Source organism: Zalophus californianus, chromosome 1 (genome assembly GCF_009762305.2).
Source record: "Zalophus californianus isolate mZalCal1 chromosome 1, mZalCal1.pri.v2, whole genome shotgun sequence".
Lineage (NCBI taxonomy): Eukaryota > Metazoa > Chordata > Mammalia > Carnivora > Otariidae > Zalophus > Zalophus californianus.
The window spans coordinates 53,634,061-53,659,513 of NC_045595.1; the positions used below are offsets into that span (position 1 = coordinate 53,634,061).

At 37.3% G+C, this 25,453-nt stretch overlaps 1 protein-coding gene across 4 annotated transcripts in view; it reads left to right on the forward strand.

Moving 5' to 3' along the window:
• The window catches only part of PPARG (peroxisome proliferator activated receptor gamma), a 131,239-nt gene that overhangs the window by 24,926 nt on the left and 80,860 nt on the right, over window positions 1-25,453 (forward strand). The gene's annotated exons all lie outside the window — the stretch shown is intronic.

The window sequence follows — 25,453 nt, forward strand, 5'->3', positions numbered from 1 at the left end:
ACTATAGTTATTTTATTGCTCACATTTTTTCCAGCTCCCAATGGCCAAAGCTGAAATAATTTGAGCAAGAAAATAAATAACTATAGTGTTGGATTATTGCTCCCCAAATAAAATATATATACGTGATTCCACACTGATATAGATAAATGACTGAATCAATAAATGCAGTTAAATATGTGCAGTTTCTGTATATCAATTATACCTCAATAAAGCTGTTAAAAAAAAAAAAAGACTGAGGAACTACCCCAGATTTGGAGAAGAATAAGAAAATATGGCAACTAAATGCAATATGGGATCCTGGATTAGATCCAGGAACTGAGAAAGGACATTAGTGGAAAAACTGATGAAGTCCAAAGAAAGTAGTTTATAGGTTTGTGCCAATGTTAATTTATTAGTTTTGATCATTGTACTGTGGTTGTAATATGTCAACAGCAGGAGAAGCTAAGTGAAGGGTACATGGGAGCTTTCTGTCTTTGCAACTTTTCTGTAAGCCTCAGATTATTTTGAAATAAAAAGTTCTTTAGAAGTCCCACTGGAGTCCCTAAATAATCATTCTCATTAGATTTTCATTGATTTATATGGCAAGTTTCTATTTGTTTGCACATCTTAGAACAGAGAGAAGCAGGGGCATTCTTTTCATCAAGGATACTCCTTGAACTGTGTTTCTTAATCCTAGCCATACACACTGCAGTCCCTACCTCCACAAGTTTGGTCTCCACTTACTACTTCAGCGAGTTACTTCCAGTCCCAGAGAAGACCTGTAAGTGGGAAAATTCCACAGGGCTCTGCCTCCTCGGAAAACATACCTTAGCAAAGTTTTTAGTTGGTGATGATCAGGGTCTGATTTGAATTTTCAAACCCAAACTGGGAGTGTTTAGATCTCATTAATAATCTCTTGGCCCATCAATCTTCATAACCCAAGGCAACGTCTGAACTTAGAATTAGGAGAATTAGGAGTCTTATAGTTGAATGGTAAAGATGAGGGAAGATCGTATTGTTTTTGGGCAAAATGTCTGGGAATTCAGTGACTACAAGTAGTACTAAGGGAACTTTAATTCTTACAGAAAATGAACAGCAGCTATAGTTTGCTTAGAAAATCAGTGTGACTTTAGAAAAACCTAAAGCCATTTCAAATTGAAAGACCAAACTCTTGAAAGACAAAGTAAGGGGCAGGTATATACTTTGGCATCTAAAAATGAGTGTTTGGTCTGAATCCAAGCATTTGGGCATAGAAATGAAATGCTAAGTATTAGGAATTCCTCTCTTAAGTTTTTTATTTTTTGCACGCAACTCTGTGTTCAACCAGTTTTGTAAACTACACTATTTTACACAATTCAGGTGAAACAAGAAAAAACAGAAGTTTGTACCTAGAGCAGCTAAATTCCTAGAGACCGCAGGCAGCATGGTGGCTGCCAGGGCTTGAAAGAGGGACGGATGGGGAGTGCATGTTTCATGGGGACAGAGTTTTAGTTTGGGAAGATGAACAAGTTCTGGAGATGGTAGATGGTGGTGATGGTTGAACAATGTATGAATGTACTCAGTGCCACTGAACTGTACACTTAAAAATGGTGAACGTGGTAAATTTTTATGTTGTATATATTTTACCACAATTTTTCTGAAAAGCAAAAAAGAAATAATGGAAGTTTCCAGCAGTTAGCATTCCACTTCTTTGCCAGAGTACCCAGCTGTGAGGAGACTCTCTGCTCGAGGGCCTTTATCCTGAGGAATTTTTTATTTTTATTTTTTTAAAGATGTTATTTATTTATTTGAGAGAGAGAGAGAGAGAGAATGAGAGAGAGAGCACAAGCAGGGGAAGCAGGAAGCGGAAGGAGAAGCAGGCTCCCCGCTGAGCAGGGAGCACGATGTGAGACTCGACCCTGGGACTCTAGGATCATGATCTGAGCCGAAGGCAGACACTTAACCAACTGAGCCACCCAGGCGCCCAGGAATTTTTTATCTTGTTATTAATCTAGAGACGATTCCCTGGGCATCATTTACCAACGGGCAGTTTAAATGGCCCCTCTGTCATCAATTGTGCGTGTAAAAAGAAGCCTGGTACACAGGACACACTAGAGCTGGGTTGTGGGGAGAGTTGCTTGTGGGGTTAATTTATAACTAAGACAAATGAATCTATAAAAAGAAGAAAAGCCCCAGAAGAAATATGTTAACTGATGGTAAGGGAGAAAAAAGGGCTTAGATAAAAGATATCTGAACTTGTTTGGTCCCAATGATTTTATGGCTGAGGAATTCAATTATAGGTATACTGGGTGGAGCAAATCACAATTCTGTAAATTACTAATAGGACATAACGATCTTTATCGTTTTCTGTATGTGCTCACATGCAAAGTTCAGTCCTGCCCTCTGTAAATAAACTCTCTCCCGAGCTATACTGCTGTGTATGAATGCAAGCCTTCAGGATTGGAACAGAGATAATGTTTACTTGTAAAACCTAAAAGGCAGGGAGGTGGTCCATTTAGAAATAAGATTAGGAACGAGGACAAGTTACTTTTGCTTTTGAATTTTGATTATCAGGTTTTTTTTCACTTCACATTAAATTCTTTTAAGATATTTTTATGACTGAAAAGTTGAAAATATTTTTTTAAATAAAAAGATCACATTTAATCACACATGCTGTCCTTTTCTTAGTTCTGCATAGTTCTTGTTAATGTGTTCACATCTTGTATTTACTAATAGTTATAGTATATGTAGCATTTTTGCTTCTTTTACTGTTAGATCGTATAAATCTTTCTTTGTTTCTACCTGGCTTCCAAATTTGTTGTAGTGGCAACACAATAATAAATCTTAATGATACCACATAATTTACTAAGCCAGTTTTGAGGTGGTTTCAAGTTTTTTATTGTTATACAATTGCTATTTATTCTTATATCATTACATATAGGAATATATTTCACTTTTTTTTAGGATTTTATTTGTTCATCTGAGACACAGAGAGAGAGAGAGAGAGAGAGCATGAGCAGGGGGAGAGGCAGAGGGAGAAGAAGGCTCCCCGCTGAGCCAGGAGCCTGGCGCAGGACTCGATCCCAGCACCCCTGGGATCATGACCTGAGCCGAAGGCAGACACTTAACCATCTGAGCCACCCAGGCACCCCTATATTTCACTTTTTAAAAAATAATCTTGTTCAACTACATTGCTGGAAGAGGAGTTTCTTTGTTAAAGGGTTTGAGCAACTACATTAGTCTTTCATTACTAGTATTTAAGACATTTCAGATTGCTCTGGAGATACGTTACCAGCAATATGAACAGAGACATATTTCCTCTGAAGCATACATTTAAATGATTTCTGTTCATTTAAATATATTATCACTTAGCAGTGGCTTTGTGTGTGTGTGATAGTGGAATAAGGGTGGAGAGTGAGGAGTTTAACCAAGTTTAGGTATCGAATAATATGGGGTTTTGGTATTTTTTTTGTTTTGTTTTGTTCTTGGCTAGGAAAAAACCTACTTAATTGCAAGGAGGTGCAGATGATTTCCTGAGGTTGTGCCAAATTTAAATAAAATGTAAAGACTGTGCTGCAGGTTCCTCATGGCCTGCAAGTCCACGTGTTGCTAGTTAGAAAGGAATGACTGCTTTTGAAAATGCAGGTTTAACAAAGTAGGACTTCCGGAGAGGCGGATACAAATCAGTTGTTTAAAAAAGATTTATCTAAATCAAATATTCTAAATTTGTGGTTTGAATATTTGAGGGGAATGGTCGTTTTAGAATAACAATATAGAGAAAATTTTAAGATACAAAATTACATGATTAAAATGTATTGCAATGAACAGTAAAAGGATTAGGGGTGATTGTCTTGTCTTTTTTTTTTTTTTAAGATTTTATTCATTTATTTGACAGAGAGAGAGCACAGGCAGGCAGAGTGGCAGGCAGAGGGAGAGGGAGAAGCAGGCTCCCCGCTCAGCAGGGAGCCCGATGTGGGACTCGATCCCAGGACCCTGGGATCATGACCTGAGCTGAAGGCAGATGTTTAACCGACTGAGCCAGTCAGGCGCCTCTTGCCTTTGCTTTTCATTCTAAACCTTCATTTGAGGGTTAAGTGTTATAGTTAATGACATGAAGTAGAGATTATAGGTTTTAACTGCAATACAGTTTACTATATTTTTTATATCAAATAAGCAATGTAATAACAACAATACAGATCATTTAAAGAAAAAAATTATCTATAATCTTAATGTTCATATTCAAACTATTCTAAAGTTGCCTCCCAGTTCTTAATAAACATACACACATATTTTTATATGTCTGTGTAGTATTTGATACATTGCTATCCATTGACACTTAAGGGATTGTATTAAATGATTTCTAAATTCTGTTTCCATTTAAAACAATGTTTTAAAGCCTAGCTTTGTCCAAACTATATATTTTGTGAAAAAATGTATGTCAACCATAGTGGGTACTATCTTTACTTAAAAATGTTAGTCACAGCTGTAATATGTTGAGGGTTAAATTCCTAAAAATTAAGCCTGAAAGAAAAACTTCTGTGATATAGAGACTCTGAATTAACAATTAAACTTCAGAATGAATGGTAGGTTTGATTATTTGAGATTCTTGAGGAATAAATCAAGTGAAGCCATGTTCTCAAGTAATTTGAGTAAAACCTAACCGTACAGGGGCGCCTGGGTGGCTCATTCGTTGGGTATCTGCCTTCAGCCCAGGTCATGATCCCAGGGTCCTGGGATCGAGCCCCGCATCAGGCTCCCTGCTCTGCGGGAAGCCTGCTTCTCCCTCTGCCCACTCCCCCTGCTGGGTTCCAGCCCCCTCCAGGGTCCCAGAGGGAACCCTCTCTGGCTGTCTTTCTCTCTGTCAAATAAATAAAAAAAATCTTAAAAAAAGAAATTAAAAAAAAACCTAACCGTACAAATATGTCTGATAAGAGAGGATACAAAAGATTACTTTTGACAGTTACTTAATTCCCATTTATATCCTGCACTTTCATTCTTAGAAAATACTTTTAATCTTTTCATAATTTCTTAATATTTCCATCAACTAATACCATATAAAATTATTGATTTTGGCACCCAGTTAGGAAAAATATGTACATGTCTTCATCATCTCCCCTTCCACACTTTTCTTTGCCTTTAAAAAAAATACCAGTAAGGAGCTCTGGAGTCCTAGCTATAGCATGCTTGGTTATCTGGATTCTTTCAACGACTCGTATGTTACAAATAATATGCCTGAATTCTACCACAGTATCATGTAAGAGGTCAATCATTGGAAGCCACTATTATTCCATAAAACGTAAAGTGAAGCAACTCTGTTACTCAATTTTTTTCTTTATACTGATGAACTCCTTGTCCTTCAATCCAGATCCTGTGATCTGAAATCTTTTAAATTATTAAAAGTTTGGTATTTTTAATCTTTTATACTCTCAGTAGACAGGACATAGGAAATTTAGTGACGTAAACATCTTTAATAATCTTTAAAAGTCATAAGACTTGGTAGCTGGGACGAAAAACAATTAGGTATAAATTTCAGGGAAATACCATAATGGCATGACTTCTGTTTTCTTTTGTTAGCAAGCCACATGGCTTTCCTCTCAAACTCAAGGAATACGTAGTTCAGGCTCCTTTTATGATTTTGGTTTCATCTGCATCACAGAAATATATGTTTTCCTAAGTTTACTCACTATAATTTGTGATTGCTATTTTTCTTATCTGCGAAGGAAGTACAACAGCTCCCACTGGGGAAATACAATGTTAAGTCAATCCTAAAATAAGAAATCTAAGGGAAAGGTCACATCCTAATAACTTGTGCAAATCTAAATTCCCATGGAGCTTTAAAATTATTTTGTAGGAGTAGAGTATTAACAATGTGTTGTTGAACTTCTTCCAGATAGTGTCATAAAATTGAGAGCACTTTTGTGTCCAGAAGTGACCACCGACGTATAAATATAATTGACAAGAACTGATTTTTTTTTTAGCAATCTATTTTGAGTATCCAGAGAAATCTAGCATAACTACCAAACCATGAAACATTTTCTTGTTGTTTTCACTGGAAATATAAGGTGTATCATTCAGGAAGTGTTATAATCATTACGTACAAACAATGAAGATGATTTCCCTACTACTATAGAGATGTTTAATACTCAACTTCTTACCAGCACTGACCTCCGATTATACTTTATTCCAGAGAATATCACTGTTTTAGGAGTCAGGATACCTGGGTTGTAATCTTTCCTCTTCTGTTAATTGGCAATTTCTTTAAAAACTTGGGACCTCAATTCCCTTATCTATTAAGTGGAAGGTGTTTATTGTGAAGATCAAGTAAGACCAGATATACAAGGGGCTTAGAAAATTCTTACAGGATTATATGTCTTTAAAGGATGACCATAATTGTTGCCTTAAATTTTTATCTTCTCCAAATGAAATCAAAATAGAGGACAAGTAACTTATTCCATCCCACTCAAGAGTCACCAGGACACCCTAATCAGTGCTCCAATCACTGACCAAATCCAGGTCATTTTTTTAAAAGGGTGGGATTTGAGTGCAAGCCACTCCCTTATACTGTAATACTACACAAGAATTAATTTGCCACCAGGATGATTGCTTCCTAGCACATACTAATTTTTTTTTTGAGGATGTGTGGTTAGTGCACATCTTTATTCCTTAATCTGTACTTTCTTATTACCAGTTAAAGTGGAACAGAATGCGGTTTTGCCCTTTGACCTGCTGCTATTACTTTCCTTAATGGTGATTATGTGTTTTCAGTAATTTAAGGATTTATAGGAACATACCTGGCTGTCCTCCCTGCTGGGACCCATTCAGTAGCAGGAGCTATTTGTTGAAATTATTGAGATATTTCTGCACTTAGTTATTTCAGTCTCAGGCCCCACAGTAATATATTGTCACATAATAAGAGATAACAAAATAATTTGCTTAAATGCTTATCTGTGTGATAGGAGTTTAAAGAATTTCTGCAAATATTCAATATGTTTTAAAACTACCTTTGTTCAAGAAAAACATTAAGCCCCTTCATTGTATTAGTTTGTTTTTAAAATTTTATTTTAAGCACCAATATGAAAACGGTGACACATATTAGTGCTTACTAGAAGTAATCACACTTCTAAATACGCAGTGCCTCTGTGTCTAACAAAGTAGACTCACTTCCTCTAAGTTCACATCCTTTTAAAGAACACCTAACCTGGGATGCATTGGTGGCTGGAATGTGTTGGAGTGACTTGACTTTCAACCTTAAGTGAAACATGAAAGTTAGAAAAAATGCTGCCAAGTTGTGTTCTCAGTATATGGACTAACTATTTTTATCCATCAGACTTTGAAATAAAAGTAAATAGCAAGTAAGTATCTAAGAAGAATACTTTTTTTGTACACTTCTGCTCCCCGGCGCCAAATGTGGTGGGGGAAAAAAATCTTTCTATATCTGAATCTGCTGATTGCTGCTACTATAATTTTGTTTTTCTAACCTTTTTATTTCCATTGATGTTGATTTAGTTCAGATTTTCCTAATTCCTCACCTGAGTAATTGCAAGTTATCTGTCTGACTCAGCAGTCTACTGTTTGCATTTCATCCTCCCAAGTTGACAGTTATCTTTCTAAAATGCTGTTTGTTTACATTTCACCCTCCTTTCAGGGAGCATTAGAAACTTTGTGGTCAGCCTCAGCCTACCCCCTCAGCCTATCCCCTCCATTTGCTACCACAAATATTATGGTTCAGCCGCACCAGACTGCGCAGTGTTCCCCTCACAGCCTTCGGTTCATGACTGGAACATACCAATTATTGGATCATACTATAACCGATTTTACAGTCAGTTTTAGGAGTGAGCTTCTTGAGAGCAGAGACCATCTTCTGGCTATCCCTAGTGCTTACCACAATTCTTAGCAAATATTATGCAGTTAAGGAAATGATAATGTAATTGAAATTAAATGATTCAGGTATACTTTTATTTCTACTAGCTAGACATAATATTATTAGCAGTCTTGCCTAAATATTATTTTAAAATTTACCAACTAGAGATGCAAAGCATGTACAAAATTGAATTATTTTAAAAGACTTTCCATGACATATATATGTATTTATGATTTTGTGGATTTAACATTTACACGGGCTTTTTCTTTTTGCACATATTGTAAATGAATCCATAAAATTGCATAAGTACCTCATCAGCTACTTTTTACCTGTATAATTCAGTTCACAGACTAGTGATGGACATTCAGTGTTCTGTTGCATCTGATGCAGGGCTTCCAAGTCAGGTAAAGGGCTAGGAAATTTATTTATCATGAGATTTTTTTGGATACCTGTTTATATGTATTATTTATTTATTTTGAAAGATTTTATGTATTTGTCAGAAAGAAAGAGAGCGCGCGAGAGAGAGCACAAGCAGGGGAGTGGCAGGCAGAGGGAGGAGCAGACTCCCTGTTGAGCAGGGAGCCCTATGTGGGGACTCAGTCCCAGGACCCTGAGATCATAACTTGAGCCGAAGGCAAACTCTTAACCGACTGAGCCACCCAGCTGCCCCTGTATGTATTATTTATTAAACAAGTTATTTATTGAACTATTTTATGTATGCAGCACTCTTCTAGACAAAACAGAGATGAGATAGTCCTTGCTCACAGTCTTGTTTCAAAGATAGTACCTACACATACCACATGAAAGAATTAAATAACAGAGCCGGGCAATGTGTGATTGAGGAAAAACTTGTAGTAAAACTTTGTGGAAGAACACATGCATGCAGAGCTGGAATAGCGAGTAGTTGTTTCATAAGATGCTTGCACCTGGAAGAAAGGATATAGGTATGTGAGAAGGAAGAAGCTGGAAATGGTAAACATCAGGAGCATCCTGGGGTAGGAAGGTCAAGATATCAGTAGGCATGCTGTACTGGAGAGTCAGTGGGAAGTGCACATACGGAGGGAAAGGGCTCGGGTTGGCAGGGTACAAACGCTGGCCTGAGGAACGTGGACCTTGTCTAGGAGGTACTGGGAGTTTGAAGATTTAGGAATAGGGAAGAGGTAAGGCAGCTCTCTGCGGAAGGGACGAGTGACAGATATTTTGATAACTTCTTGATAACTTGATATCTCACAAGTTATCAAGAAGATGGAAAGACAAAAGGGTCAAAGATGAAATTCTGACTGATATACAGAGAGATGAGATATTAAAAGAAATAGAGAAGGGGGACTCCTCTGAGGGAAGAAAGATGCACTTGCTTTTAGACTTGTTGAATTTGAAGTGAAGGTGGGATATCTAAGAAATATCCCAGAGAGAAGTGAAGATAGGGGATGGAATGAGCCTCGCTTCAGATGGTGGAGCTAGCCTGTTGATTTGGGTGTCATGGCACAGAGGGAAGCTGAGGTCTGCAGAACTGACACACAAGTGAAGTTTGAAAGATGAGAGAGAGGACAGACTGGTATCATCGATGCCAAACGAAGAGAGCTTTATGAAAAGGAAAGGAAAACAACACTTAGTATCTCTTATGTACCTGGCATTGTGGTGATAATTTTACATACATAATCTTATTTAGTCCTCACAATTACCCTATAAAGTAAGAATTAGGATTATCCCTATTTTACAGGCAAATAAAGTTTAGCCTGGTTCAGTAACTTGCCTGAGAGTACACTGCCAGTACAAGGTGGAATCTGGATTGAAATGGAGATCTTTCTGACTCCCAAACTCACGTATTTTTTTTTACTGAAATAAAATGTGAAATGACAATGAAAGGTCAAGAAGAATGAAGAAAAGAATAATGCCATTAACAGCTAGAAGGAAGAGACTGTCATTTAAGATTAGGGTTTAAGTCCAGCTGTAGGAAGGGGTATTTCAGCGAGCTGTGAGGGTAACAGGTGGTGTGTGAATGAAGGGAGTGATTTTAGACCACTGAGAATTTTGGCAACAAGTAGGACAGTTCTCCCGGAGCAGCTGAGTCAAGTAAAGTCAAGAAGAGAGCACATCAGTGGAGAAGGAGGAAATAGTACAGGGCTGAGGTCTCAGGATAGCCATTAAAGAGAAGCAGACCCTGTGAGAAAAGATTGCTTCCACTAAGTTTGGAAGAAAGGAGAATGAGCTTAAATGTGACCACTCTCCCAGTAGGTAAAGAAGAAAGGTATCAGATAGGCATAGGTTTATCAAAGCACTAACTATAATATTTCTGAAGTTATATCTTACTTGGAAGAAAAGCTCATTAAAATAAAGGCAGAGCAGCCAAGTGACCTTAATCAAGTCTCTTTCCCTCCTCTAGCTTCATATGTTAGACAAATTAGGTTAAGTTAGACCAATTGATCTTTAAAGACCCTTCCAATACTTAATTTTCTATACATGTAGAATGGGACAGCCTTGATCTATTCACAGATAGGGCAATCTTGTAACTTTATATATCAAAGGAATTTGCAGGAATAACTAAAATAAAACAAAGAAAATTTTTAGAATTTTAGGTCCACAAGTCAAAATTTCTGAATGTATCCTTCCCTCCCTTATTAAAAATTATTAAAATGTCTGAGTGTGTTGCTAACTTTAAACTCTTGAAGACAAGGACCATATCCTGTTCTGTGATGTGTCTTAGCATAGAGCATAAGGTCTGCTACACAGTAACAACTCAGTCAATACTTATCAAATGAATGAAAGCTGAATTACAAAATAAAAGGTCACCAAGAGAGGCTTTACATAGTACTCTTTCCATGTTTTTTCTCTGCTTTGATTGTTCTTATCAGTCTCCCCCATGACAATTCAGAAACATATTATGTTAAGACAGTCATGTAGCTACCTTGTTTTTGTCTCATTTTAATTATTTTTCATTTGGTTACTAGGTTGATTTCTTGTTAAAAAGGAACTATACTTGGGGCACTGACTGACAGTTCATGGAAATCTCAGGATTTTTCAAAATTATCTTTTGTAGTAACTTAAAAATTAATTAGTATCCTAGTTTCCCATCTTTTGTTAACTTAAATTTTACCGAGAACATTTCTTTTCTGAAAAAGGAATTGTGTTTTATGTTATGAAGGAAAAATGATTTAGAAAAAAACCAGGAATCTATTTCTGAAAAATTTAGTGATGCTGGTGTAAGAAAAAAAAAAAAGCCACAAGAAATCATCCCAAATTTAGTAACGCTTCCCATCTTAAACACGTGATTTCAGTTGTCCTCAGGCTTGCTAAAGGTTATAAAATGTCACCATAATATGTTACTTCCTTATGAGTTCTTACTACCTCCTCACTGTAGATGGAGTTGTAAAAACCCCTGAAGTATGACAATATAGTTTATTACACTTTTAGTTAGAAGTATTCTGCCAAAAGAAGCTAAGAACTAGAGGAAATGGATTTAAATTTACAGCAGTTCAGTGAAACAGCATATATTTTTTTAGACCACTAGAACAGCAAGCCAATTTATAACTTTAATGCCTGGTATGGTGGAAAAGTTACAGCTGTAACAAAATCAACAGAGACATCTCTGGCTAGTGTTCTTAAGTGAGAAAATCGAGTGCAGGAATTTTTTCCCAAATGCATGTTTTTTATATACTTTCTACTGCTTTCTAGAATATTATCAATTTTACTTAGTGCTATATTGGGAGTCTCTTATTCTTCCCCTCTTTCTGATGAAGAATTAGAGCCAGAGTTGACATTTCACTGTTAGTCAACTTCACTTTCAGTGATCTGGTGATCTGAAGATGTCTATCCCTTTCATTACCAAGCTTCAAGTTGGCAGATCGTCATTCGTCCTTCCTTACCCTGAGTTGGAGATTTACAGTATTTTTTTACATGGGTTACATAAAAATGCAGACTTCAACAAATGACTTTTTTTTTTAAAAGATTTTATTTATTTATTTGAGAGAGAGAGAGAGCACAGAGGGAGAGTGAGAGGGAGAAGCAGACCTCCCCGCGGAGCAGGGAGCCTGATGCTGGGCTCAATCCCAGGACCCTGGGATCATGACCTGAGCCGAAGGCAGACGCTTAACGACTGAGCCACCCAGGTGCCCCTATATAAATGATTTCTTGATTCTTGGATAGAAACTGAAATGTTGGGCAAGACAACCAAGTATCCAAAAACTGAACGCTCAGCTGAAGCTGTACAGTTAGTTATCCTGGGTTTTGAGTCAAGATAGTAGCATAGCTTATAGAATCAGCCATCCTGTGAAAATATGAACTTGAAGGAAAAGGATAATTGATTTTTTAAATTGCTTCCTTAAATGTTTGTTCAGGGCCGCCTGCGTGGCTCAGTTGGTTAAGCGTCTGCCTTCAGCTCAGGTCGTGATCCTGGGGTCCTAGGATCGAGCCCTGCATCGGGCTCCCTGCTCAGCGAGGGGCCAGCTTCTCCCTCTCCCTCTGCCCCTCCACCCTGCTTGTGCACGCTCTCTCACTCTGTCTCACATAAATAAAGAAAATCTTTAAAAAAAGGTTTGTTCAATTTTAAGTATTTATTTTTTTCAAGATACACAGTATTAAGAGTATCCAGTTTACTGTGACACATATAAGTTATGTCAAAAAGGTTATCTTGTAATTCAGAATACAAGAGGTAGAGTGAAAAGTATTGAGTGCTAAAAAAAAAAAAAAAGAAGGAAACTGGGTGTTTTACCCCAATTTGCTTCTTCCTCTTTGGAGTGCTGTGGATTTTATTTTAGCTGTTCTGTTTCCCCAGCCATGGGCAGTGTCACCATGTCTGTTAAAGTCTTCTGTACTTAGAGTTAGAGCCACCTATAAATCAGCAGTCTGAGTGGAATCTTGGCAGATGAGGTCTCAGTCAGGAAACACGCATTTTGTTTATATTTAGATAATTTGAGAGCCTGGCCTCTGGGCATTCTCTAAGAAGTCCAGAAAAGGGAAGCCTGAAAAACAGAATATTTATTATAAATAGATGTTACCTTTCTCACTCAGGGGTTTAATTCCAAGCAGCTTGAGTAAAATGAAGAATGTTCTCTCTTTTGACTTTCTTGGCAAGATTTTTCGAAGATAGTGAAGTATCTAAATCAAAAGAGCATGAAGACCGTGGCGGAGAACATGGGATGACAGCTGGCCTGAAGAAGGCCTTTTTGGCATTTTTGAGAAAGGCCTTCGACTCAGAATCTGAAGAGGTAGCAAGGGTGATCAGTTTGTTCCATAGTACAGCTGATACATTTGGGAAAGTCCTTTGAAACACAGTCATGTCAAAAAGAGGTGCTAAGATACCAGGGTGTTTCAACCAAGAAGAGCACTTCTATTAGAATCACTTGTCAAGTTGTAAAACAAAGCAAACAAACTGAACAAATAAAATTAATTCTTTAGTATCTGAGTGACACTGGAGTTCTGTTTTCCCTTGCAAAGCATGTGTTCTATAAGGTAAGAACTGGAAGAAATAGCATTAGGTTCTGCTCTCAGAACCTACTGTACACAGCGATTGTGATTTAACTTTTCTCTCCTAGATTCTGATAGTCATTTAATCACTTATCACCTCTACTAGAAGGGGATGCAAAGGATAGTAAGAGATCAGTATATTTAGATTTGCAGTTCAGCGTTCTTCAGTTACCCTTGAGGCCTCTAACATCCATCACTAAGGATGATTGGTAATTATCTTGAGCCATAGAATTAGAATCTGTATGGCTTGATAGGTGTAAACCAGTTAGGGAACCTCCATAATTCCAAAATATGAGTAGGTGATGAGTCATACACTTACTACTGCTAATTCTTTTTTTTTTTTTTTTTAAGATTTTATTTATTTACTTGAGAAAGAGTGCACGCTAGCGGGCACAAGCTGGGGAGAGAGGCAGAGGGAGTAGGTTCCCTTTCTTAGCAGGGAGCCCAATGCAAGGCTCCATCTCAGGATCCTGAGATCATGACCTGAGCTGAAGGTAGCCACTTAACCAACTGAACCACCTAGGTGTCCCCAGTACTGCTAATTCTTGAGATCCTTGATTTTAGAACAAGTTTTTCTGTTAAAACAATGTATTGTGTATTTTGTATCTCTATTAGATCATTAACCTTTTAGTTACACAATCAGTAAATAACAAGCTCTTCTCTCACTGTCTTTTATTGTGGTAAAATAGATTTAACATAAAATTTGCCATTTTAACCATTTTCTTTTCCTTTTTTTTAAATTTTTTATTTGGAAATAGTTGACATACAACGTTCCATTAGTTTCAGGACTATAACATAGCAATTCAGCATCTCTATATGTTACGCTATGTTCACCACAAGTGTAGCTACCATCTGTCACCATACAATGCTATTACGAGGTCACTGACTGTATTCCCAATGCTATACCTTTTATTTCTGTGACTGGAAGCTTGTATCTCCCACTCCTCTTCACACATTTTGCCCCTTCCCCCTTCCCTCGATTCTCTGTGTTTATAGGTCTCATTCTATTTTTGTTTGTTTATTATTTTGTTTTGTTTCTTAGATTTCACATGAGTGAAATCATATGGTAGTCGTCTTTGTCTGACTTATTTCACTTGGCATAGTACTAGGTGCATCCATCGCTTCTCGGCCTTTTGGCTGAGATCAAGTTTACCAGGTCCGTCCATGTCACAAACAGCAAGATCTCATCTTCTTTATGGTTTTGTAGTATTCCGTTCTGTGCATGTGCTTGTGCATGCATGTATCGCATATCTTCTTTATCCATTCACTTAGTTGCTCCCATATCTTGGTTATCACAAATAGTGCTGCAATAAACATAGAGGCGCATATATCTTTTGGAACTCATGTTTTCATTCTCTTTGGGTAAATACTCCGTAGTGGGATTATTGGGTCATATGGTATTTTTTTTTTTAATTTTTTGAGTAACCTCCATACTGTTTTCCACAGTGGCTATACCAGTTTACCTTCCCACCAACAATGCACAAGGGTTCCTTTTTCTCCACATCCTCAACACTACTTATTATTTCTTATGTTTTTTATTTTAGCCATTCTGACATGTGTAAGGTGATCTCATTGTGTTTTTGATTTGCATTTCCCTGATGATTATGATGTTGAGCATCTTGTTATGTGTCTCTTGGCCCCATTTCAGCCATTTTAAGTATACAGTTCAGTGACATTAATTGCATTCGCAACATTGTGCAAACATCTGCCCTGTCTATATTCAAAATGTCTCATCATCCCAAGTAGAAAGTCTGCACCCATTAAACTATAACTCCCCATCACCCACCCATCCCTAGCCCAGAGTTATTTCTGTCCTATTTTTTGTCTCTATGAATTTGCCTATTCAGTTATTTCATGTAAGTGGGATCATACAATATTTGTCCTTTGGTGTATTATTTCACTTAGCACAACATTCTCAAAGTTCATCCATGTTGTAGCATGTATCAGAACTCCTATTTCTTTTTTGGCGGAATAATGTTCCTTTGTACGTATATACCACATTTTGCTTATCCATTCATTTGTTGTTGAACACTTGGGTTGATCCCACCTTTTGACTTGTATGAATAATGCTGCAATGAACCTTCAAGTGTTCAAGTATCCGTTTGAGTCCCTGTTTTCAGTTCTTTTAGGTAGATACCTAGGAACACAATTGCTGGCTTGTATTCTGTGTTTAACTTTTTGAGGACCTGCCAAACTGTTTTCCATAGCTTAATGTGTGAGGGTCCCCGTTTTCACATCCTCCTGAACTCTTGTTGTTTTCCATATTTTTGATTAGAGCCGTTCTTGTAGGTGTAGACTGTTATCTCATTGTGGTTTTGATTTGCATTTGCTTAATGACTGATTCTGTTGAGTATCTGTTCATGTGCTTTTTGGACATCTGTATGTCCTTGGTCACATGTCCGGTGCCCTTTTTTTAAATTGAGCGATTGCCTTTTGCCTTTTTTATTGTTCTTCTCTCACTTTTTAATTCATGTTCTCACATACTTCTCTATATAATCAAAAAGATAGTATAATTTGAGCCCAGGGAAATGCTATCAGTCATTCATTGCCACATACATTGACTTAAGGTCAAATGCTTTTCATCCTGTTATCAAATCAGTACCTAAGAATTTCTCTTCAAACGATAGATTTTTTTTTTCTGGATGCCTTGATGCTGTGAAATTCCTTGTATTATTTCCCAAATCTCAGTTTAATGAGCCCATGTTGGGGGGGAGTGGGGGGAGCAGCCCATGTGTAGGGTATGATTCATTATGAAGTACTCTAGAAAATAAACATCCATTTTCATTTTCTTAGAATGATGAAATTTTAAACCTGGAGGAGACCATCTCTGTCTCAAACTGGGATCTACAGATTCTTGGGGATCCACAAATATATTCTTGGGATCTGAGAGTTTTAGAATTTAAAAATATGACATTTTTATATTAATAATCTAAAAGGTCATTATAAAGCCCAAATTTCACAATTCAAGGACATTTTAAAGGTTTCTTGTATCATTTTTCTCACCTGGGAGTTGCAGGGCCTCTGGGGAAATCTCAGGACAGAACCTTGGCAGGTGTCTAAGATTTTTTTTCTTCCTTTAAAAGGGACCCGTACATTAGTGAAGCTTAAGAAACTCTGATCAAAACCAACGCCTGTCCTTTTACAAAGAAGGCCTAGAGAAGTGAAGTGACTCACCAGAACAGCACAGCAAGTTAAACTAACCAGCACTAAAACCCAAGTCTTCTAAAGCTTTCTTCAGTGTTCTTTGTGCCACTGTGGGGATACTGCAGGGATCCTGGCATCCCTGAGTTTAAAATGTAGTGGGAAAGCAGATGAACAAGTAATAACTAAAATGACAAGTGTGTGAAGGAGAAGAAGACTAATAGGAGTTGTATCAAGTGATAGCAGGGTGGTTTAACCCAGTCTGAGGGTTTGGGCAAGAGATTGTTATGCTGACAGTCGAAGAGAGAACAGAAGTTAGCTGCAGGGAGCTCTGAGAAGAGCAGCGTTACAGAGGAAATAACTTGTGTGGGGGCTCTGAGGTGGGAAAAGGAGTAAAAAGAGGCTTCCGAGATAAACAGGGACCAGATTATTCCACTATAGATTTTTTTTGTACTTTTAATTTATTTTTTTTAAGATTTATTTATTTGACAGAGCGAGCACAAGCACGGGGAGAAGCAGAGGGAGAGGGAGAAGCAGGCTCCCCGCTGAGCAGGCCTGATCCCAGGACCCTAGGATCATGACCTGAGCCGATGGCAGACGCCGAAACGACTGAGCCACCCAGGCGCCCCTCCAGTATAGATTTAAGACAATTAGAAGTCAGTACAGTTTCAGTAAGGAAGTGACGTAATCTGAGTTGCATCTTTAAAAGGCCGCTCTAGCTGCAGACGCATAATTGATTGGAGAGGAGATTAAGGGCCTATAAAGATGTAAGGAGACCACTAGGAAGCTACAGGAAAGATAGGGTTGAATGAGAGGACTGAGAGAAGCGGCTAAATGTATTTAACAGGTAGAATCAAAGGGACTTAGTGACTGATTAAATGTGGGTCTTGTAGCAGCCAGTTATGACTCCCTTTTTGGGGGGCATGATCAGTTGGGAGATGGTTGGAGCTGTTTACTAAAGATAGGGCTCACTGAAGGAGACAAGTTTGGGGGAATAGATGATGAATGCAGTTTTGGACCATTTGCTGTTGAGTTGCCTGTGAGCTATTTCAGTGGACAGCTCAAACAGATGTCCCTCTACAGAGCTGCGGCATGGAAGAGGCAGCTAGGGCTTAATACTGATTTGGTTTCAGTTCATCCATGATGTTTGAAACGTTCTGTAATGGGATTGCTTAGAGAAGAGCATATGGAATTAGAAGAGTGAAAGAACCTAAGACAGAGCCTTGAGGAAGGAGCAACCCGAGTGGTAGGGTAATTGGTCTCTTCAGGAGCCAGGAAGAAGACAGAGCAGTGGAAGAAAGGCCAGGAGCCGGGGGGCTGTTCTCTGATGGAAAAGTCAAATGATTGGTTCCATAAAATGCCTACCTTACATACAGACAGACAGTTATATCCTACTGATTGTCAAATTAAACATTTTTCCAATCCTTTTTCCAGAATCTAGTCATGTGAAATGTTGATAAACTGGGATGTACAATGTATACATTATTCTTGGTGAATTGAATTTCTGGTTAATTCAGCCAACTAAAAAACCCTTTTCATTTCTGGTCATACAAAATCTTCCTTAAACACCATAAGCCATTTTTCCGTCTTGGTAGATATTGTGGGGTGAAATAAAATTTAAATTCAATTTAGATAACTGAATTGATGATTTGAGAATTTTTAATATCTTAGTTTCATTTTGAATAGCAAATGGCATTTTTCTGAAGATACAGAAAATATTGAAGATTATCTCAGGAAATGCTCTGGAGGCTACTTTTAAAAACAAATTACTTTTTAACTGCCTTTTCTTTTCTTTCCCTTAGCATTTGTCCATTTTTTCTAAAGGTATAAGAACAACTTTCAGTACATTAAGGGTATTTAATAGTTAATGAAACTTATATTGCAACTGTTTTTAAATATCTGGGTTTTTCTATAATTCTAACTCAGTAAAACCAGGTATATCAGTATATTCCTCAGCACTGTTAATTTCATCAAAATGTGTCCTCTTTGATCACTGGCCTCATATATAATGCAGCGATTTCAAATTATTTTACTGACATGACAGATACATATATGTGTGCAGTAAAGAGCCATCTGAAAAGTTACATCTAAATTAGGTTTGGGTAAATTAAGTCATAAGGCAGCTGTCTAGGGGATATTTCCAATGCTAGCAGTACCAAAGTGAATCTTTTAATAAAGTAAAATACCCTTTAAGATGGGATCTGGGGAGAAGGAAACTAACACACTTAACTCTGTATGCACTCCTAAGTGCTTTACATACATGATTTCTGAGTCTTGAAGTGTTTCAGTAGCTTGCCCAAAGTTACAGCCCGGGTATGGGGTGGTGCTGGGATTCTAGCTTAAGTTTGTCTAATTTTAAAACCGGTATTCTTTCCATTCACACCTCTAACCTTGGATAGGCACAATAATTTTTTTTGCATTCACTATCTCCCAGGCATACTCTGGCCCTTCCCCCGGTCTAGAATGCTCCATACTTCCCATCCATGTGTTTATTCATCCAGTTGTTAATCAGTTCATCAGTCAGCCAGACAATGATCTTTAATCATGCAGTAAGTTATTGAGGTTCTGTGACACAGATATGAAAGTGACATAGATACACGGTCTTTGTCTCTAAGGAGGTCACTCTCTTCTAGTATATACCCTGCTCACCATATAAGCCCTCGCTGGAATCCCATTTCTTCCATGGAGCCTTTTCTGTGAACCATCCCATTTTGACATGCTTTTCAGGAGTCCCTGTGAAACTCAGTTATTTTTCAATTATTTGTCAATTAACCAGGTGCTACCTTGTGACATCTGTTCTACCATTGGCTAGAATCTTACTCAAATTATGAATCATTATTACCTAACTTTTCACCTCTTTGCAGTTTGTTTTACTAAGATATAAACTCCTTAAGGGCAGGCTTACCCTTTTTTGTATTTCCCACACTGTCTTGTAAATAGCAAAGTTTTTTTGACGGGATTCATTCAGCAAATGTTTGTTAATTGGTGTTAAATTTTTAGGTTCAGAGTTTACTTTATGGTCAGATGATCTGGGCCATCACTTAGCTTCCCTGAGCCTTAGTTTTCAATAAAATGGAAATAATTCTCATCTCTTGAGGCTAAATAAATATGTAAAAATGCTTGTACACTTTAAAACTTTAGATTATACAAGTGTTACTGATCATTTTATGTTTTGTGGTATAAGTAGCCCTATCCTGAACTCTTCCAATAGATACTTTGTGTCTCAACATTTATTTCACCTGTTCACTTGACCTATTTTTCTCTCTATTATCCTACTGTATAGCTCTTTGCAGTTTAACTTATCTGCTCTAAGTTTATTTCTAATGCTCTCCTTTATTTTGCATATTCCCAAGTCTTAGTCTCATTTATGTTTATGGACATGAATAGTATGAATTGTTATCAGACTAGCCTAATCTGATGGATCACAAGGTCCATCCAATTAATGGACCCATCACAAAACTGAGAATACTAGAAATTATTGTTAATTTTCTTTCAAGGTACTAAATCCAATCACTTGTAGTTTCAGACTGATATAAAGGGTTTGTTGTTAGGAATGTTGAAATGCTTTTTAGTCTCTATTAGTGTTCTGTATACTCTCCGAAGAATATATTAGGACTGGTACCATCAAAGCCTGTATTGCCTTAGGTCATGTGTATGGGATGAAATACAATAATTTCAATAGCTAAGTCTTATGATTAAGACTTCCCAGGTGTTAAGAATTTACTGAATTGCATTGGGTCTTTGCTACTTTTGATGCTTTGGTTAATTTTATGCTTTGGGGGGCGCCTGGGTGGCTCAGTCGGTTAAGCATCTGCCTTTGTCTCAGGTCATGATCCCAGGGTCCTGGGATCGAGCCCCACATCAGCTCCCTGCTCAGCGGGGAGTCTGCTTCTCCCTTTGCCTCTGCCCCCTACTCACGCACACGTTCTCTTTCTCTCAAATAAATAAAATCTTAAATCTTTACAAATGTGATGCTTTGATTAGCTATCAAATGAAGTTTATTTTACTCCCATCATTGAAATAAGCTTTTTTTGGTCATTTAAAAATATTTGTAATAGGGTCATTGTTTTCCCTAATGTTTCTAGAGTGTAATTCTTGTGTGGTTAAGGTCTCTCACCTCTTGGAAGCCTTGAAATAAGTATATTGACTCTTGTTATTTATGTTGAAAGATATTAAAATGAGATTTGTAATCCAGATGGGCATTACTTACTTCACATCTGGTTGCTTGAAAAGTGGCCAGATGCAACAGTTCTTAATGCAAGACAGCCTAGGGCAAAACCTTTGCAATTCACACACTCCTTTGCAAAACAGTTGCCCTGTGTGAACCTTTCACATTAAGAAAAAAAGAAAAGCAAACAAAGAAAATTTGCTTCACCCCATTTAATTATAAATTTCCAATGAAAGTGTTCATAGGGGATTCCTATATTCGAGAGTGAACAACCACTAGAAGTGGAAGGCAAGGGCGCCTGGGTGGCTCAGTCGGTTAAGCGTCTGCCTTTGGCTCAGGTCATGATCCCGGAGTCCCGCGGGCTCCCGGCTCAGCGGGGAGTCTGCTTCTCCCTCTGACCCTCCCCCCTCTCATGCTCTCTCTCTCTCTCTCTCTCTCTCTCTCTCATGTTCTCTCTCTCTCTCAAATAAATAAAAATAAAAATCTTTAAAAAAAAAAAAGAAGTGGAAGGCAATGTGCAATGAACAGTGGCAGCCTTGACCTAGTTTCAGGGCCAGGACCAAAGACATCATGAAACTTCTTCACCTCTCTTACATCTCCTCACTTTGCTGAAATTTTTTAAAAAGTAGGCTCCATGCCCAACATGGGGCTTGAATTCATGACCTCGAGATCAAGAGTGGCATGCTGAGCCGGCCAGGCACCCCCTGCTCTGCTGAATTTTGAAGTGATTATATTCCTGGTTGCCTGTGACAATCTGAGGTGATGCCTCTTCCTTGAGTGTCGTTTTTAATATTGCCCTCTTTCACTCTTGAAAGTGTCCCAGGTTGCGTAAAAAAGTATATGGTCATCTTACTTCATCCCTCAGAGACCCTAATCAGGAGGTGAGGTCTGGGAATGATGAGAACATATTAAAGGGGAAATGATATTGGGGCTGGGAGGGTGCTGGAACCAAAAGGCTACTGATCAGAATTCTCAGTAAATAAGATATGAGCTGAGCTGGAAAGTGATTTGTGAATGCATTCTGAGCATCATAAGATCCATCAGATTAATGCTGGCTGCTCGTGGGGAGTGGGGAGAGGCGGAGGACAAGAACCAGGTCAGGAGTTTGTGGTATCTTTTATGCAATACTAACGTTAAGCTTCCTGTCTGAGGTTTTCGCTGTTGTGAGTCTCTCACCTCTTGATACTCTTTGAGGACTGGTGATGCTGATATCTAGCAGAAGCACTTCACAGAATTAAAAAAAAAAAAAAGATAGAAGATAATAGTTCTTTAGAAAAATGGAAACATATTATTCTTGATAACCTTCCTCTTCTTTGAACAGCTAGCTGAATGTCTCTGCCATTTACCTTAATAATCTACTCAGAAACTTAATTTTATTAACTATAAAAAGACTTGCTTGATATTTTCTTTTCAAGAGTCCTCCAGATTTGACAGCTGTTTTTTTTAATACTCAGTTGTTGCATAGAGTCTTTATTTTATTTAAAATAACTTTTTAAATTCTAAGAGTGGTAGCTACTATTGAAAAATATGCCAAAAAATGTAAAGCAAAAAACAATCATTCATAATCCCATCACCCAGAAATAACTAACAATAGCATAGCTGCTTTCAACCTTCTTACATGTATATATTTTTTAATGTGTGTTCAATGGAGCTCTTAAATTATAGCCGTAAGAAAAATGCTTTTAGTGTTCTGGCAACAATAGGGAAATAATATCTAGCATTTGCATAGAGCTTTAAAACATGTAAAGTTTTTTTCAGGTAGTAAAATGTTTAATCCTCATAATATCCCTATAAGGCAGGGTAGATGTCACTTTCCATTTTATACAGATGGGGAAATTGAAGCCCAGAAGTGCTCAGTGACTTGCCCAAAGACATTCGTAAGCAGTAGAGTCTTGATTAGAACCTCGTGCTCCTTCACAGCCCAAGACTCTTTATGTGCACAACTCAAAGAATTAATTATGCTAGAATTTTCAAGTACCAAAAACCGAATCCGAGCTAATTTTGAGAAACTGATTCTTTAACTGGGCTAAGAAGGTAAGGAAGAGGAATGTTGTTTTGAATAATGGTCTTTAGGTTTGTACAGGGGCAGTATTCAAAGAAGAGTAAGCATCTTTCTTAGACCCTCTTCTGAAAGTAAAACAAGGGGGCTGAGTTTCCCATGGACATTTAAATTTGGAGTAGGATAATTTCCTGAAGGCCTTTGAAAAGACAGCGTTTTATCTGTTTGGAATTAACAGTCAGTTAAATCTTGAACATCTAGTGCTGTAATAAAAAGAATAAATGAAGTAAAAAGCATACCCTCTTATGTTTCCAAAGGACTTGACAATATACCTGGAGGAATAAAACACATATCTATGAAACAACTTAGCTGTAAATTATGTGGTATTGACTCTATGTAAATGAATTATTTGGCGTTAGAAATAATAAATTGATGTTCAAAGAGCATTTACTTTGTGCTAATCAAGAAAATATCCTTAAATGTTATAAATAAGATCAAGAAGCCAGAAACAAGTCCTGGTGGATGACAGAATATAAGAAATACACATTCATTCACACATTAATGCATCTACTCCACATTTATTGAACATTTACCATATGCCACAGGTACATAGGAGTGACTAGATATATCCTTTTGAATAGAACTTAAGTTACATGTTAGGAAATAGTAAACAATAAGGTGGATGAGTAGGTGGATGTGTGGGTGGATTATAGCAATATTATTAACCTATGCAGAGGTTAGGTGTGATTCTAACTAGGGACAAGAGTTTATGATAGATGAGACCTAAACACTTGTAATTCATTGAATGGAAGAGCTAAATGGAAATGGTAGAAGTCATCTACTCTACCAGCCTTTTCTTATTTCCACTTTAAAAATTGGGAATTACGACCAGAATCATTGTGACTTGCCTGAGTTTGTAAACAGAGTTAGTGGCAGAACTGAAGGTTGAACCCTGGTCTTCCACTTTCCAGTTATGTGTACCATTCTGCCTCTTGACTCTTGAATTTAAGTAAAACATCTTTTCTTCTTCCCCATGCCAGCTATGTGAATACCAGGTGTTAGATCCTCAGTTAAAGGTTTGGATTATAATCATTATTCAGTCATTGGTAGAAAAATATGGTTCAGAAAAAGATTCTGTTTCATGTCTCAATCTCAGTGAATATCTTATTTATAAAATGACTAAAGGCTCAATGAGATTAACAATATACAACTTGGAGAAAATGTTTTATAGTGATGGCAGGGAAGAGTCTGTATTTTAGACCTAGCTCAATCACTAACTAGCTGTATCATTTTGTAAGATCATCTACTTTTTTCATTATCTATAAAATGAGAGGGTAAGAAACACTTTTAAAGTCTGGTTCAGTTATTTTATATAGCTACTTCTTATTAGTATTTGAGTAAAAGCACAGACTTCCTTTTTTTTTTTTAAGATTTTATTTATTTATTTGACAGAGACAGCGAGAGAGGGAACACAAGCAGGGGGATTGGGAGAGGAAAAAGCAGGGTTCCTGCCCAGCAGGGAGCCCGATGTGGGGCTTGATCCCAGGACCTTGGGATCATGACCTGAGCCAAAAGCAGACGCTTAATGACTGAGCCACCCAGGCACCCCAAGCACAGACTTCTTTTAAGGAAAAATGTCTTATGGTTCTCAGCGTTCACATACTTTTTATTGTAACGTAACTTAAATATGTACAAAACTAGCTATAAATTTTTGATGCATATAGCTCTTACATACAACCGAAATGAATCAAATAACAAAATTCTTAACATCCAAATTAATAATTCAAAATGGAAATGACTGCTGTAGCACCTGTTTTTGAGGTTCTAAACCCTGTGCTCCTCAGTGCCATATATCTGATTAAATTCTCCCTCAACTTTTCTCTGACTGAACTCTTCTGTGAAACAGTCCTCTTGACAATATTACTGGGCCTCATTTGGTTTTCACTTAACTTAAATGGATCATTTACATGTTAAAAGTCTACCTGTGTCCTTCTGTCATGAATCCTGGACAACTAAAGTAGTAATCCTGGGAACCATATTTGAGTTTGTGAAATCATAAATACAAACTGTGGCACTGAACCTGTGTGTATTTGGTTACAAAATCATCTAGATAATCCAGATAGCCAGATAATGTAAAATATAAATTATTTCAGTTTTTTATCATTAGAATGAAAGGAATATTAAAAATATAGAATTAAAATTTTTTATCAAAAATGGGAAACAGTTTCATTGTCCATCAACTAAATGAATAGCCAAAATATCGTGTACTCATATATGGCCTGACCTAGATTCTTCATCGGTAAAAAGGAACTCACTACTGATACATGCTACCACATGGATGAGCCTCAAAACAATAATCCTAGGTAAAAAAAGCCAGAGAGGTGCCTGACTGGCTTCGTCAGTAGAGCATTTAATTGACTCTTGATCTCAGGGTTGTGAGTTGAAGCCCCACGTTGGGCATGGAGCCTCCTTAATAATAAAAAAAAAAAAAAATGAAAGCCAGACACAAGACCATATATTGCATGATTACATTTATACAGAATGTCCAGTAAAAGCAAATCTATAAAGGCAGAAAAGTAGATTTGCGGTTGCCTGGGATTGGGGGTGGGGAACTGGGATTGATAGTAAATCAGCATGAAAGATTTTACTGGGTGATAAAAATGTTCTAAAACTGATTTATGAAGATGGTTGCAAAACTTGGTAAATTTACCAGATTTCATTCAATTGTACACTTGAAATGAATTTTATGATATAAAAATACACCTCAATAAAGTTGTTAATAAAGCTTTTTATAAAGTTTTTTTTTCTTTTTTTTTTTAAGTAGGACTTCCCAGAAGTATATATCCATAGATATCCCTCCCCC